Consider the following 13917-nt stretch of genomic DNA (forward strand, 5'->3'; position numbering starts at 1 on the left):
GTGGTATCCATATACAATGGAATATTATGCAGCCATTAGAAAGGACAAAATAATGGCATTTACAGGGAAATGGATGGAACTAGAAGAAATCATGTTGAGTGAGGTAAGAGAAAGAGCAAAGAGAAAAACAGCACATGGTCTCCCTGATAAGTGGATGTTAAACCCAAAATATAAGGTGATACGACACAGTAAACAAGATTCAAGAAACAAAGGACTTCCACTCATCTGGTCGAATCATTACTAAATAACCCCATGCTGCTGATCACATATATAGTATATATGTACACATCAGAGGGAAACTCAGAGGAGTACACAGAACTAGAGGTAAACGGGGAAAACATGCAACAGCAGGACCCATCAGCTGCACTGGACATTGATCAAAACAAACTAAGCAACTCAATGGCAGCGATGGGAGGGAGGGAATGAGAGGGAAAGAGGGAACAGCTGACACTAAACAAAAGGAAAGGAATGTCCATATCACCCAATGTGGAAGAAATAACTGTATTGTCAAAGCTCATAGAACTTATAAACTTTATAGATAGACAATTTGCCCCATGAAGGTTAGAATGTGTGTGTGACTTTAAGTATCACTATCCCACAATATTGTGAAATTTGTGAAATTATATAATTACTTAATCACAATAAAGAATTTGAAAAAAAAGCCTTCACCCTGCTCTGATGTTGATAGGGGAGGGAGGAGATCCCATTCAGTGTCTTAGCCTTACAGACAACCTCTACTATAAAGGGAACCTGAATGAGATGTGTGCCTATGTAAAGCTTCCATAACCTTGTTCTTCTCAAATATTACAAGTCCTGCAATCTATTCCTATAGACCCAGATGCACAAATTGTGTAAGTCTCTCTCAACCTGACAAGAACATTTTCCAACAGAAGATGAATATAAGGTTGGCAAATACAACCTTTGATAGAGAAAATTGTTCAATGTAACCTCCCTGTATGACCATAAAGAGACAATGTTGTCTCAGAGCTAAAAATTAATTTCTCATATATATGTATATATATATATATACATATATATGAGGGTGAGTAGATGGGGTAAGAGTGTGTGGGTGTGAATTAGCAGAGATTATCCTTTAATAGTATGTAAATTATTAGCTCCTACTTTGAATGAACTTATTTAGATATCAAGCAAGTATCCCAAGAACTACTTTGAAAGTATGTGTACATCCTAAGCAAATGGGATTGAAACTGTGACTTTGGAGGAGCCATAGACTTTAGAAGAGACACTTCTGTTAAGATATGCACTAACAGTTGAAGCCTAGGGCCTTGCTTAATAGATGTTCAATATGTTCTCTCCATACTTGGTCCATCTCCAGCTCAGTAGATTTTATCCAGATTTTCCACTGGGAAATCTACTGTCACCTGCTTCTCTACCTGGATAATTTCAACTTTTAAAAGCTCAGCTAAGCATTTACTCTAGAAATGCCATTCTTGACATATTTTATTGACACTTCAGGGGCAAGTACCTAGCAGGAACTTGAAATAGAACAGCTGAGAGAAGTAAATACTGTTTATATAAAGAAGATTCACGTGACTCCTCCAGTCTAGAAGTGAAAGGGATAAACCTGTGAAAGGAAATTTTATAGTGCAAATGGTAAAGGTAAGAAAGATAAATCAAGAAGATACTAAGGGATTCCTAAGGAAAGAGACACTTCTATATCTAGGACAAGTTAGCCAAAACTAAGGACAATTTCCCAAAGGAGACTGAGTCTTAAAAGATGAAAAAGTGGATGAAAGTGTTTCTGAGATAAAGCATGGGGAATTCCCAGATAAAAGTATAAATGTGGCCAGGTGCTGGTAGCTCCTGTCTATACTCCTAGCTACTCAGGAGGCTGAGATTTGAGGATTGCAGTCAAAGCAAGACTGGGGAGGAACATTTATGGGACTCTTATCTCCAATTGCCCTCCAAAAAGCCAGAAGTGGAGCTATGGCTTAAAGGATAGATTGCTAGCCTTGGGCAAAAAAGCTCAGGGACAGAGTCTAGACCCTGAATTCAAGACTCAGAACTAGAAAATGGGTGAAAGTGATCACTAATTTTGGAAACCTGAACAATGAAGAAAAGGTGCAGCATGTGTTTATCAAGTTTCGGTTATAACCTGGGCATAATGGAACACGTTTATAATCCCAGCATTATAGAGTGTGACGTAGGAGGATTGTGAGTTGGAGACTAGCTTGGGTTACTATAGTAAGACCCTGTCTAAAAACAAGTTACTATAAAAGGTAACTCTCTAGTGGACTTTTAAATTTTATTTCTGCAGTTCTGTTCATTTATGCTGTGGAGGATGAATTTATGGATGGGTCTTTAAAAGGATTATATACCTTCCTTGAACATGAAGTTATCTAATTTCTCTCCAAGTGATATATTTAAGTTATGAATAAGGGTCTGGGAAGGTGGCTCAGTGGTAGAGCGTATGCCTTGCATGCCAGAGGCCCTGGGTTCGATTCCTCAGCACCACATAAGCAAAAAGAAAAAAGCTGGAAGTGGCGCTGTGGCTCAAGTGGTAGAGCGCTAGCCTTGAGCTGAAGAGGTGAGGGACAGTGCCCAGGCCCAGAGTTCAGGCCCCATGACCGGACCCAAAAAAAACAAAAAAACAATCAAGTTATGAATAATTAGAATTATTTCCTAAAGAAGTATATACTCAGCTAATAATGTTTAATTTGCATTCTTAATTTGGAAAAAAAGTTTTTCTTTTTTTTCTTTTTTTTTTGTGTCAGCCATGGAGCTTGAACTCAAGCACAAAAGTAGTTTTCATGAACTAAAATTAAATCTTCCTGAGCTTATTCCCTAAGTCAGTGCTTTACCTTTTGAGCCACAGGACCAATTCTGGCTTTTTCTGTGATTACTTGGAGATAGGATTCTCACAGACTTTCCTGCCTGGACTGGCTTCAAACCATGCTCCTCAGAGCTCAGCCTCCTGACTAGCGAAGATTGCAGTTGTAAGACACCAGTGCCAGTCTAAGAAATTTTTATTCTTACTAATTTTGAAATAATGTTTTTCTCTTTCACAAAAATATTGCTTTTATCTTACTTCCAAGAAGTTTATTTGAACTAAGTACTTGTATTTGTCATTAACATTGCTGATAGGGACATTGGCATGAGTGCAAGAAGCTTGATGACAATTTAAAAAAAAACAATAAGAGGTATAAAAAAATTAAAAGGTAATTTTTGTTGGGTGATTCTGGGCTTGTCCTATAGGCCTGCATACTGTTCCTGAGTTTCTTTTGCTTAAGGATAGCACTGTACAATTTGAGCCACAGCACAACTTCCGGCTTTTTCTGAATAGTTTATTGGAAATAAAAGTCTTACAGTTTCTCCTGCCTGGGCTGGCTTCCAAAAATGATCCTCAGTTTTCAGCCTCCTAGTAGCTAGGATTACAGGAATGAGCCACCAGCACTTGGCAGTTAAAATTTTTGGAAAGCACAAAAATAGTTGTCAAAATAATAAATCTAAAGATTTAAGAGCTAATAGCCATTAAGACAAAGAAGTTGGACTCATTCTAATTACAGTATTTTTACAATAAAAAAATATAAAAAAGACCGGAAATTTAAAAAAAAGACAAAGAAGTTCCTTTTTTAGAGAGGTGTATATACAAGATAAAGGGCACCGACATCAAATACAGTGAAAACAGGGATTATACCATGGGAGAAGAATATACAAAGAAACAAAAAAATTACACAGTACATTATAAATACATTAGAAACAATAGCAAGAAAGAGAAAAGATATTTGTGTCCCTGTCTTGGGGTTCATTTCACTTAACATCATCTTATATGGTCATATGTACATAGCTTTTGACCTTTTCTGCTTGTCCTACACATGTACTAGTTATTGCAAATAAGGGAAACCATGGGACCTATGTTTCTTTGTACCTGGCTTACTTCACTTAATATAATTTTTTCCAAGTCTTTCCATTTCCTAACAAATGGGGCAATGCCATTCTTTCTGATGGAGGAATAGAATTCCATTGTGTATATATACCACATTTTCTTGATCCATTCATATCTACTGAGGGGCATCTGGGTTGGTTTCATATCTTAGCTATGGTAAATAATGCTGCAATAAACATAGTTGTGCTGGTAGTTTTAGTATGGTCTTGTTTGTGATCATTTGGGTAAATGCCCAACAGTGGGATTGCTGGGTCATAGGGGAGCTCTATGTGAAGTCTTTTGAGGAACCTCCATACTGCTTTCCAAAGTGACTGAACAAGTTTACACTCCCACCAACAATGCAGTAAGGTTCCCTTCTGTCCACATCCCCTCCAGCATCTGTTGTTACTAGAGTTCTTAATTATAGCCATTCTAACTGGGGTGAGGTGGAGTCTCAATGTTGTTTTGATTTGCATTTCTTTTATGGCTAGAGAAGTTGAGCATTTCTTCATGTGTCTATTGGCCATTCTTATTTCCTTTTCAGAGAATTTTCTCTTCAAGTCTTTAGCCCACTTATTTATTGGGCAGTTTTTCTTTGAGGATTTGTTGTTGGGGGATTTAGTTTTTTGAGTTTGGGGAGGGGAAGGGAAAAAAAACCTAAATGCTTAAATAAGGATACAGGTTGACCCATTGTAACAATGAGATGTACAAAACACTATGTTGAAAACGAACTTTACAACTTCAGGGGTGGGGAGGGAAGAAGGAAGGGAGTGTTGTTGTGGAGGTGGGAGGGAAGGCATAGGTAGGGGAAAAACTAAGGAGGAGGTAACAATGTTTGATAGGAAACGTACTCATTACCTTGCTCATGTAACTGTAACCCCTCTGTACAGCATTTTTTACAATAAAAACATAAAAAAACCCTGCTTGTTAGAGAAATATCAGTAATTATGTTGGAAGTAAGTAATGCTTTAGTAGTTGGAAACTTAATGAGAGGTGAATAAAATATTGTGCCTTTCGCTTCTGATATTTTCAGTTGGTAGGCTAAACTGAATATCATCTCAAATGCTGTTTTAGTGGTGGGGAAATCATAGTTTTGCACACATCAGTGGAGATATCATTAAGATACACTTAATTATTCTCTAGATTGCTTGCATAGGAGTAGTTTTGCTATATTTTGTAATTTTAAATTAGCATTAGTTTTATGAGGGAGGGGTCAGTGGGATATTTCCAAACATATATATAATATGTTCCAATCCATGTCCTCACCCTATCACTCTGCTTTACCTGCTCCATCTTTCCTGGACTTAAAACAGAAAAGAGGAAAACTGTATGCATATACAGTCATAATTCAAATTTTATAATGTGTTTTAAAAATTATAGCATGCATCTAAATGGTGGTGGCTCATACCTATAATCCTAGCTCCTTAGGAAGCTAAGACTGTCGTTTGTAGCCATTCCAGACAAAAGCCTGTGAGATTCTTATCTCCAATTAACCATCAAAAAGCCGTAAGAGAAACTATGGTTCATGTAGTAGAGTATTATCCTTGAATACAACATTCTCAGAAACAGTGCCCAGGCCCCGAGTTCAAGCCCCAAGCAGCGAAAAAAATTAGAAGAAAATTATAAACATATATAATCAGAAATAACATGTTTATAGCTTTTGAAAAATTGCAGCATACATCTTGATATGTTGTATTTTAAATATTTCCATCACTCTGACCAATGTACAACTGTATCTTGTTAAGTAAATAAGTCACAAACTTTATCCTACCTAAAAACTGCATAGTTATTTTTAATTTCAAGAGCAATTACCTTCAATATGGCCTTTGAAGTACTTTAGGGTAGAAATAAAAGGTTTTTTACTTTTAATTCAAGTTTTTTTATAGGAATATGTTGAAAATTTCTGGACAGTTTTTATTTGAAAACAATACAACATATTTTAGAGAAGCATTGTCTTCATTTTACAGTATTTTTAACTTGCTTTATTCCACTTATGTATAATTCTTTAATAACTTTTTATTCATCTTCATTGAAAAAGAAATACTGATAGCTCCATAGCAGTCTGAGCTCTGTATAATCTCAACTTTGAGGTTAACCCAAGCGTACACACCAGACCCCTTGTCAACCAATAGCCAAGCCTGTGTTGCTCGTCTTCCACAATTTGCTGTCATGCCATTCACCTACAAGTAAAAAGACATTTAAGTGGCCTCTGAAGAATTATTACCCACCATAATACTGTATGCATTTATTTGTTCACAAAAATATGGCTGCCACGCTTTCAAGTTTTGTTAGTGCATTTTATTCATTGGTTATGCTTGCTGCTTTTTATTTTGGCTAACTCTTGGAATGCTAATACAGGTAAGTGGAAACTATGTAAGCTCTGGTTTTTGTGAGCCGCTGTGGTTATACCCCTAAATTACTGAATTAGTTCATCTCAAGGAATTTCTGTATCCAGTCATCTTTTATATCTTCCCTAGTGAGAGCACCATATTCTGGCTTCCTAAGAAACAAAGACTGCAAGAGGAGTTTCAGATTAAGAAATTAGCAAGGAGACCTGATCATTTAGGTTTTAAATGCATAAAGCCATATATGAAACACTAAAGTTTCTTAATTCTGGACATGAACCCAAGGGAAACTTGAATGAATTCTTTAGCTTCATATGTTTTTAGTCACATGTTTATCACCTTCAGATATCATGTAACCAAGTATTGGATGCCCAGCAACTTTGCTACAGCCCTGGGTTATGGTTAAAATGGAAGAATTGCTTAAGTAGTCTTTCAGGAATTTGGAGGCAACTATGTATCAAGCTCAAAAAAAGATAAAAAAAAACCCACAAAAACTTCATCTTAGAATCTATGACATTATCCAGTAGCCACTGTATAACTTTTGGAGTAAGATGGCCAAGAACCTTCTCTCAGGACAAGGATAGAGCCTCTCTATAAAGAGCCATAGTTAGTTTATTCACAAGTAAGTATACTGTACTTATCTCCAATCACTTCTCCACATATCACATACCACAGACCACACTGCTCATCAAACCAAATCATATCCTTTACGAGGTGAATTTGAGCTTGCTTCATCTCATTTGGCCACCTAATAGATAAGTCCTCTCATGAAAAAATTGTTGCTTCAAAGTCTAGCATCCTAGTGGTGGGTTATACAAATGTGGGTCAGTAATAGAGCTAATAAGATGCCAGATTCCCTATGAAGATTAAATATGACTAAGAAGATTTGGAGAAATAAAGCTATATTTGTCATGTTTTAACTTCAATAATAAAAGTTCACCTCCTCTGACTTTCACTACTTTGCTTTCTTTCTCTTTTTTTTGTGTGTGCCAGTACTGGTTTTGGGCTGCGTCTTATTTGTTCAAGACTGATGCTCTATCATCTGAGCCACACACCTCTCCCAGTTTTTTGATGGTTAAGTGAATACATACCAAAACAATCCTTTTCAAATAATGGGAAAATATGCTGCACAATAAAACATTTAAAATCCCCAGGCCATATGTCAAGCAGTGTGCAGGTTTATGAAGTCTTTGGGTGAGAGACTACAAAGCATAATTATGAACATAAAACTTACATTTGATAAGATATAACTTTTACCTTTATAGACTGATTAAAGGTGCTTAGCACAAGAAACAAAAGAGACCACTTTAGAGAGTAGTATGGACCACTTTGGAGAGCAGTATGGACCACTTTGGAGAGCAGTATGGAGGTTCCTCAAAAGACTCCACATAGAGCTCCCCTATGACCCAGCAATCCCACTGTTGGGCATTTACCCAAATGATCACAAACAAGACTACACTAAAGCTACCAGCACAACTATGTTTATTGCAGCACTGTTTACCATAGCTAAGATATGGAACCAACCCAGATGCCCCTCAGTAGATGAATGGATCAAGAAAATGTGGTATATATACACAATGGAATTCTATGCCTCCATCAGAAAGAATGACATTGCCCCATTTGTTAGGAAATGGAAAGACTTGGAAAAAATTATATTAAGTGAAGTAAGCCAGGTGCAAAGAAACATAGGTCCCATGGTTTCCCTTATTTGCAATAACTAGTATATGTCTGAGTCAAGCAGAAAAGGTCAGATAAGTTGATGTTAGGAAAATGAACCCCAAGATAAGTATTCAAATGTTTTTCTTTCTTTCATGCAATTGTTTCTAACATATTTATAAGATTATTTCTTGTTTCTTGGTATGTCCCTCCCCCACGGTATAACCCCTCTTTTCACTGTATTTGACGTTGATATAATTTGTGGAGGGGAAGGGAAAAAACAAATCGTTTAAATAGGGATACAGGTAGACCATTGCAGCAATGAGATATACAACTCGTTATGTCGAAAAATGAACTTTACAACTTTGGTGAAGCGGGGGAAGGGGGGAGGAGGACTCGGTGGGGGAGGATGGGAAGGAGAAACAAAGGAGGAGGCTACAATGCTTGATAAATGTACTCATTATCTTGCCCGTGTAATTGCAACCCCTCTGTACAGTATTTTTACAATAAAAAAATAAATATAAATAAAAGGTAAAAAAAAAAAAACTAAAGAGAAGTTGAATTTCTTATGTCCTCTCAGTCCACACACAGTGTGCAGTTTGGTCTTGTTCATTTGCCATCATTCTCTTTTGTTTTCTCTTTTTACATTTCTCTCTTGCTTCTGTCTTGTCCTTGCAAACAGTCTCACATTTTAATCTGATTCTCTCTCTCTCTCTCTCTCTCTCTCTCTCTCTCTCTCTCTCTCTCTCTCTCTATATATATATATATATATATATATGTTTATATCCATGTATAATGAATATCCTTAAGTTCTTTATTAAGAGGGGGTTAGTATGTATGGGAAAAAGAGGGTCTTAAACTGATTAAACCACAACATATATACTTTGGGACTTTTACTGTAAAATTCCTATATCAGAATGGTATACCCTAAAAAAAATGAAATGTAAAACAGGTTTCATTGCTGGGGAGAGAGGAACATCAGCAGGAGCAAGAAGGAGAGGTAGAGACTGAGGATAGTTGAATATGTAGCACTTTGAGAACTAGAGCACAGGATCCGCTACATCATGGCCAGATACCCATGTCATAGGGACAATAGAAAATGAATAGACAAAGAAAGAAAATCTAAGAGTAAAACAAAACCTACCTTCTACATGCTTACTGAAAAGCTTCTTACTTTGCAATTTCAAGAAAATATGTGTATTTACCTTTCCCTTTTATATTTATTTACCATAATTTTTATAGTTGGAACTAATAAAATCCCTAGGAGAAGAAATTTAAAATGGTGCATGAGAGTCAGCTCTTAGTTTTGTCGCTTGGGGAGACAATGGCGGCCAAGAAGACCAAGGAAAGGCAATAGTAAGCAGTAGATTGAATCCAAATGAAATCCAGTAACATTGGGTATATAGAAAAAAACAATGAACTCAAATATGGGATTCTGAGCAAGCATGAAAGTAGACAATCCCCCAGATGAGGCTATATGCAAATGTTAGCCCCAAAGCGAGTTGTCAGAAGAGCCCTAGAAGGCATCCACATGCCACAGAACACTCAGAAAAAAAAAAAAAACAAAAAAAAAAAAAACAGAAGAAATTCATCATTTTTTGAAAAAGTATATATCCAATCTCTAAGATCTCCATGTTTTTGCCCAAAAGAATGATTTGACTGGACAAAAATAAAACTTACTGTATCCTATCAGATCATAATGGAATAAAATTTGAGGTTAACAGTAACAGAAACTGCAGAAAATTCATATACTCATGGAGTGAACACAATGCTGAATGTCAGTGGGTCAGTCATTGAGGAGATAAGAAGCAAAATCCAAAAGTTCTCAGAATATAATGAAAATGAACAATTCACATACCAGAGCCTTTGCAACACAGTAAAGGCAGTGCTGAGGGGAAAGTTTATAGCTATGAGCACTTACAGCAACAAATCATAGAAATGTCAAAGTAATACTCTAATGAACCATATTTATCTCCAAGAAAGGCAAGAAAGAACTCCAAAGCAATAAACAATAAGAGATACTAAAGCGACCTAAGAAATAAGCTAGTTACTAAAATAATGCTACAAGAATCCACAAAACAAATTGGCTATTTCAAAATATTAAAATAAATTGACTAAGCCCTTAGCAAGTCTGACCAATAGGAGAAATCACCAAATTAAATTAGACATGAAAAAGGGGATATCACAATGAATAAGAGGAAAATTCAGGAAAACAAAAACAAAAAACAGAAGAGATCCCCTTGCAAATTTTCATGCCAACAAACTGGAAAATCTGGTAAAAATGGATACATTCTTACATTAATGCACCAAAACTGAGCCAAAAGGATATAAATCACTAAAACAAATGCATAATAAATAATAAAATGGCAAGAAAAATGGCTCCCAACAAAGAAAAGCCTAGATCCTAATGGCTTCACAGCCAAAATGTTTAAGACCACTAAAACTTTAGATATTCTTTAAAACTTTAGAATTTTAAAACTTTGTGGGGGGGGGGGGCGAGGAGAGGGAAGAGTTTGGGAGGTGGGAAGGGAAGGGATGGTAGGGGAAAAAGAAAGGAGGGTGTAATAATGCTCGATAGGAAATGGACCATTACCTTGTTCATGTAACTGTAACCCCTCTGTACACTATTTTTACAATAAAAAGATATATTAAGAGAAAATAAAAAGGATTATAATCACATCCAAACCCATTTTAGGAATCCAGAACCAGATAGGGATTAACTAAACCAAGCTGAGAGAGAGAGAAAGAAAGAGAGAGAGAGGAAGAGAGAGAGAGAGCGCTCATGAACCACTCTTTTTGTTATGAAACCAGATGCAAAATTTCTTAATAAAATACTTGCCAATCCAAATCAACAACTAATCAAAAACATCATACACTAGGAACAAGTTGTATTCATTTCAGTGATGCAAGGTTGGTTATATAAATAAATCACTAAGGTATAATACAACAAACCAAGGGAAAGCATCACAGATCATCTCAATAGATGCATCAAAAATTCTTGACAAAACCCAACTTCCTCTTATGATGAAAGCTATGGACATGCTAGGAACAGAAATAACATACCTCAACTTAGTATATAATATTTATGAAAATTTTACAGAGAACATCATATTAAATAGTGAAAAAATAAAACTTTTCTCTCAAATCAGTAACAGGGCAAAGATATCTATTTTCTCTACTTCAGTTTAATGTAGTACTGGCTAGTACAATAAGACAAGTGAAAACATTTACAAGAATCCAAATAGAGAAGAAAGAAATAAGCTTCTCTCTATTTGTGGATGATATGATCATATTTAAAGGACCCAAGAGAACCAATCTCCTTGTGCCTAGAACAGATAAGCAATACTGGCATTATAGAAGGATATAAAAGGATATAAAATCACAAAATTCAGTGGCTTTTGTTTACTAAAACTGAGCAAATATAAAGAGAAATGAGAAAAAATGACTGCAAAAGCCTCAAAACAAGGAAGTGCCTAGGAATTGACTGAACTATGGAAGTTAAGGACTTCTACAATCAAACCTATACATTTTTGAAGAGAGAAATTAAAGAAGACACCAGAAAGTGGAAAGACAACTCATGTTCCTGGATTGGTACACTTAAGATCATGAAAATGGCCATGGTGTCAAAGGCCATTTCAATGCAATTCCATGAATACCCCAAGGTCATTCTTCATAGACATAGCAGGCGAAAAACCCAACATTCCTATGGAATCACAACAGGTCCCAAATTGCAAAGGTCTCCTGGACAAGAAAAGCAGTATTGGTGGAATCACAATTCCAGACTTTAAACTTTAGTACATAAATAGAGCATGAAATAAAGTTTAGTCTTGGTTAGGTCAGCCTGGGAGAGCTGACCTGTCACCTGTCTTCTGTCTACTTGTGGTGAGTGACTCCTAGCTAAATGTCCTCTGTTCATCTGTCTCTCTCTTTCAATGTAGTACCACACTAGAGGGGTGACCTTTTGGCCAGTCTCTTTTCATTTCATTTCATTTCTGAATCCAGAATTTGAGTCTCCACCAGAGATATCTCAGGTGGACTGGGGTGCCCTTCACCCCTCGACCCATTCTACATTCTCATGGAGTCCTCACTGAGAAAACAAGGCTGTGCCCCTTCATAACTATTAAAAGGCTGGGATGTTATGTCAGCCCAGGAGAACAGACTCCTCCCCCTCCCTTCGTGAAGGACAGCACTTAGTCTTACCAGAAATCACCTGCCAGAAACTGGTAATCACCTGTCAACCTCTTAACTGTGAGTCACCAAAAGGACCTCATCCTCTGAGGTGATTTCTACCACTGCTGTGCTCTTTTCCTATATACTATCTTTTCTAATATAATCTCTTCTTGTCATTAGCTCTCTGCTCTGCACACCTACATCTGGTTTCAGCCAGTGCTTTGGTTATGCCAGTAAGTAACTTCTGCCTGAACTGCGTGGTGGTCTCCTTTCAGTAGCCTGTAGCCTGCTGATCCCCATGGCCCTGAAGACCAATGGGATAGGATAGAATGCAATGGCCAGGAATAAACACACAGACTTACAGCCATCTAATATTTTAATATAAAGCCAGAATATAGGTTTGAAAAAAGTCTATTCAACAAATAATTTTAGGAAACTGGAGAACCACATGCAGGACACTGAAACTGGAGCCCTATTTCTCATCTTGTTCCAATATCAATTCAAAATGATCAGATACTTCAATATAAGACTGGGAGTCTCAAAAATGGAGGAAGAATCAAGAGAAACAGTAGAATGTATAGGTGCATGCAGGAAAAAATTATGTAAAGTAAGGTAGTCTCAGCATAATAAATGATTGTTTTCTTCTAAGATAAGGAAGTATGGTCTATTTGTAGATATATATTTAGACACAGACAAGGTCATTCACAAACATATTGTATACATAGTTATACACAAACATATTAGCCAAAGTATATGTATGCAGGGGAAAATTCTAATGGTGTAACTCTTGAAAAACTAATGAATAGGTTAACAAAATACCATGCACCTGGAAATTGAGGTGTCATATAGGATTTTGAAGCCAGTAGATGAAGAGTAGGCGAATGAAGAGAGTAAGGGCGGGAGAAGGGAGTCATATTATTCAATGTATTTATGTGAAAATGGGACTACAAAAACTGAAGTGATTGATGGGCTGGGAGAAATGAGGTAGAATGATGAAAGGAATGGAATCACATTGGTTCAAATTACATAGCTCTCATAAACTGACAGGTTGAGTTTAACCCTTTTGTGTAACTACTAAAACATGAATAATAATAATAATAAGTAAAACAATTTTTAAAAAGACCTCAGAGAAACTTGTGTGATATTATAGTCCAAATGACATAAACTCATTAAGGAATGAAACTGAAAATTTGAATAAACACATACTCAACAATTATACTAAACCTCATTACATCAAATGATTCCACAGTATAATAAAAATATATTTTTTCGATGTGTGTATATATACACAACTGCGTATATGTATATATGCATAAACTTATATATATATACAAACTATACATATACACATATATGTTATATGTTTTATATTACTAAAGTATACACAGGAATGAGATTCTGTGGTATAATCCGTTTGAATAATCATCAGTTTGACAAAATGAATATCAGAATCTGAAACATGTCTTGAGTGGAGAGGTGGAGTGTTGGACAAGTTGGAAGAGGACTGACCCAATCAAGTGAAAAGAGAAATCATGAGCAAATATAGTCATAATATGCACACATGAGAGATGGAAATCTTATGAAACAAGTTTTCATGAGCAGGTGGGGGCAGAATTTTGAAGAGGTGACTCCAATTAAAATGTCTTGTATTCTGATCAAGATATGAATCTGAATCTCTTATATTTGAAGATTTGTTAAGCTCAAAAAATCAGTTCAAAATTTGTAGTTGATCCTGGTATTGTAGTTCATATCATTAATCCCTGCTACTCAGGAGGCTGAGGCAGAAAAATGGTTATATTCAGGCTAGCACAGCGAACATAGTCATATCATATTCTGTCTCTAAATAGATAAAGTTTTAAC

The sequence above is a fragment of the Dipodomys merriami genome, unplaced genomic scaffold (genome assembly GCF_024711535.1).
Source record: "Dipodomys merriami isolate MVZ:Mamm:240054 unplaced genomic scaffold, mDipMer1.0.p SCAF_51, whole genome shotgun sequence".
Taxonomy (NCBI): Eukaryota; Metazoa; Chordata; class Mammalia; order Rodentia; family Heteromyidae; genus Dipodomys; species Dipodomys merriami.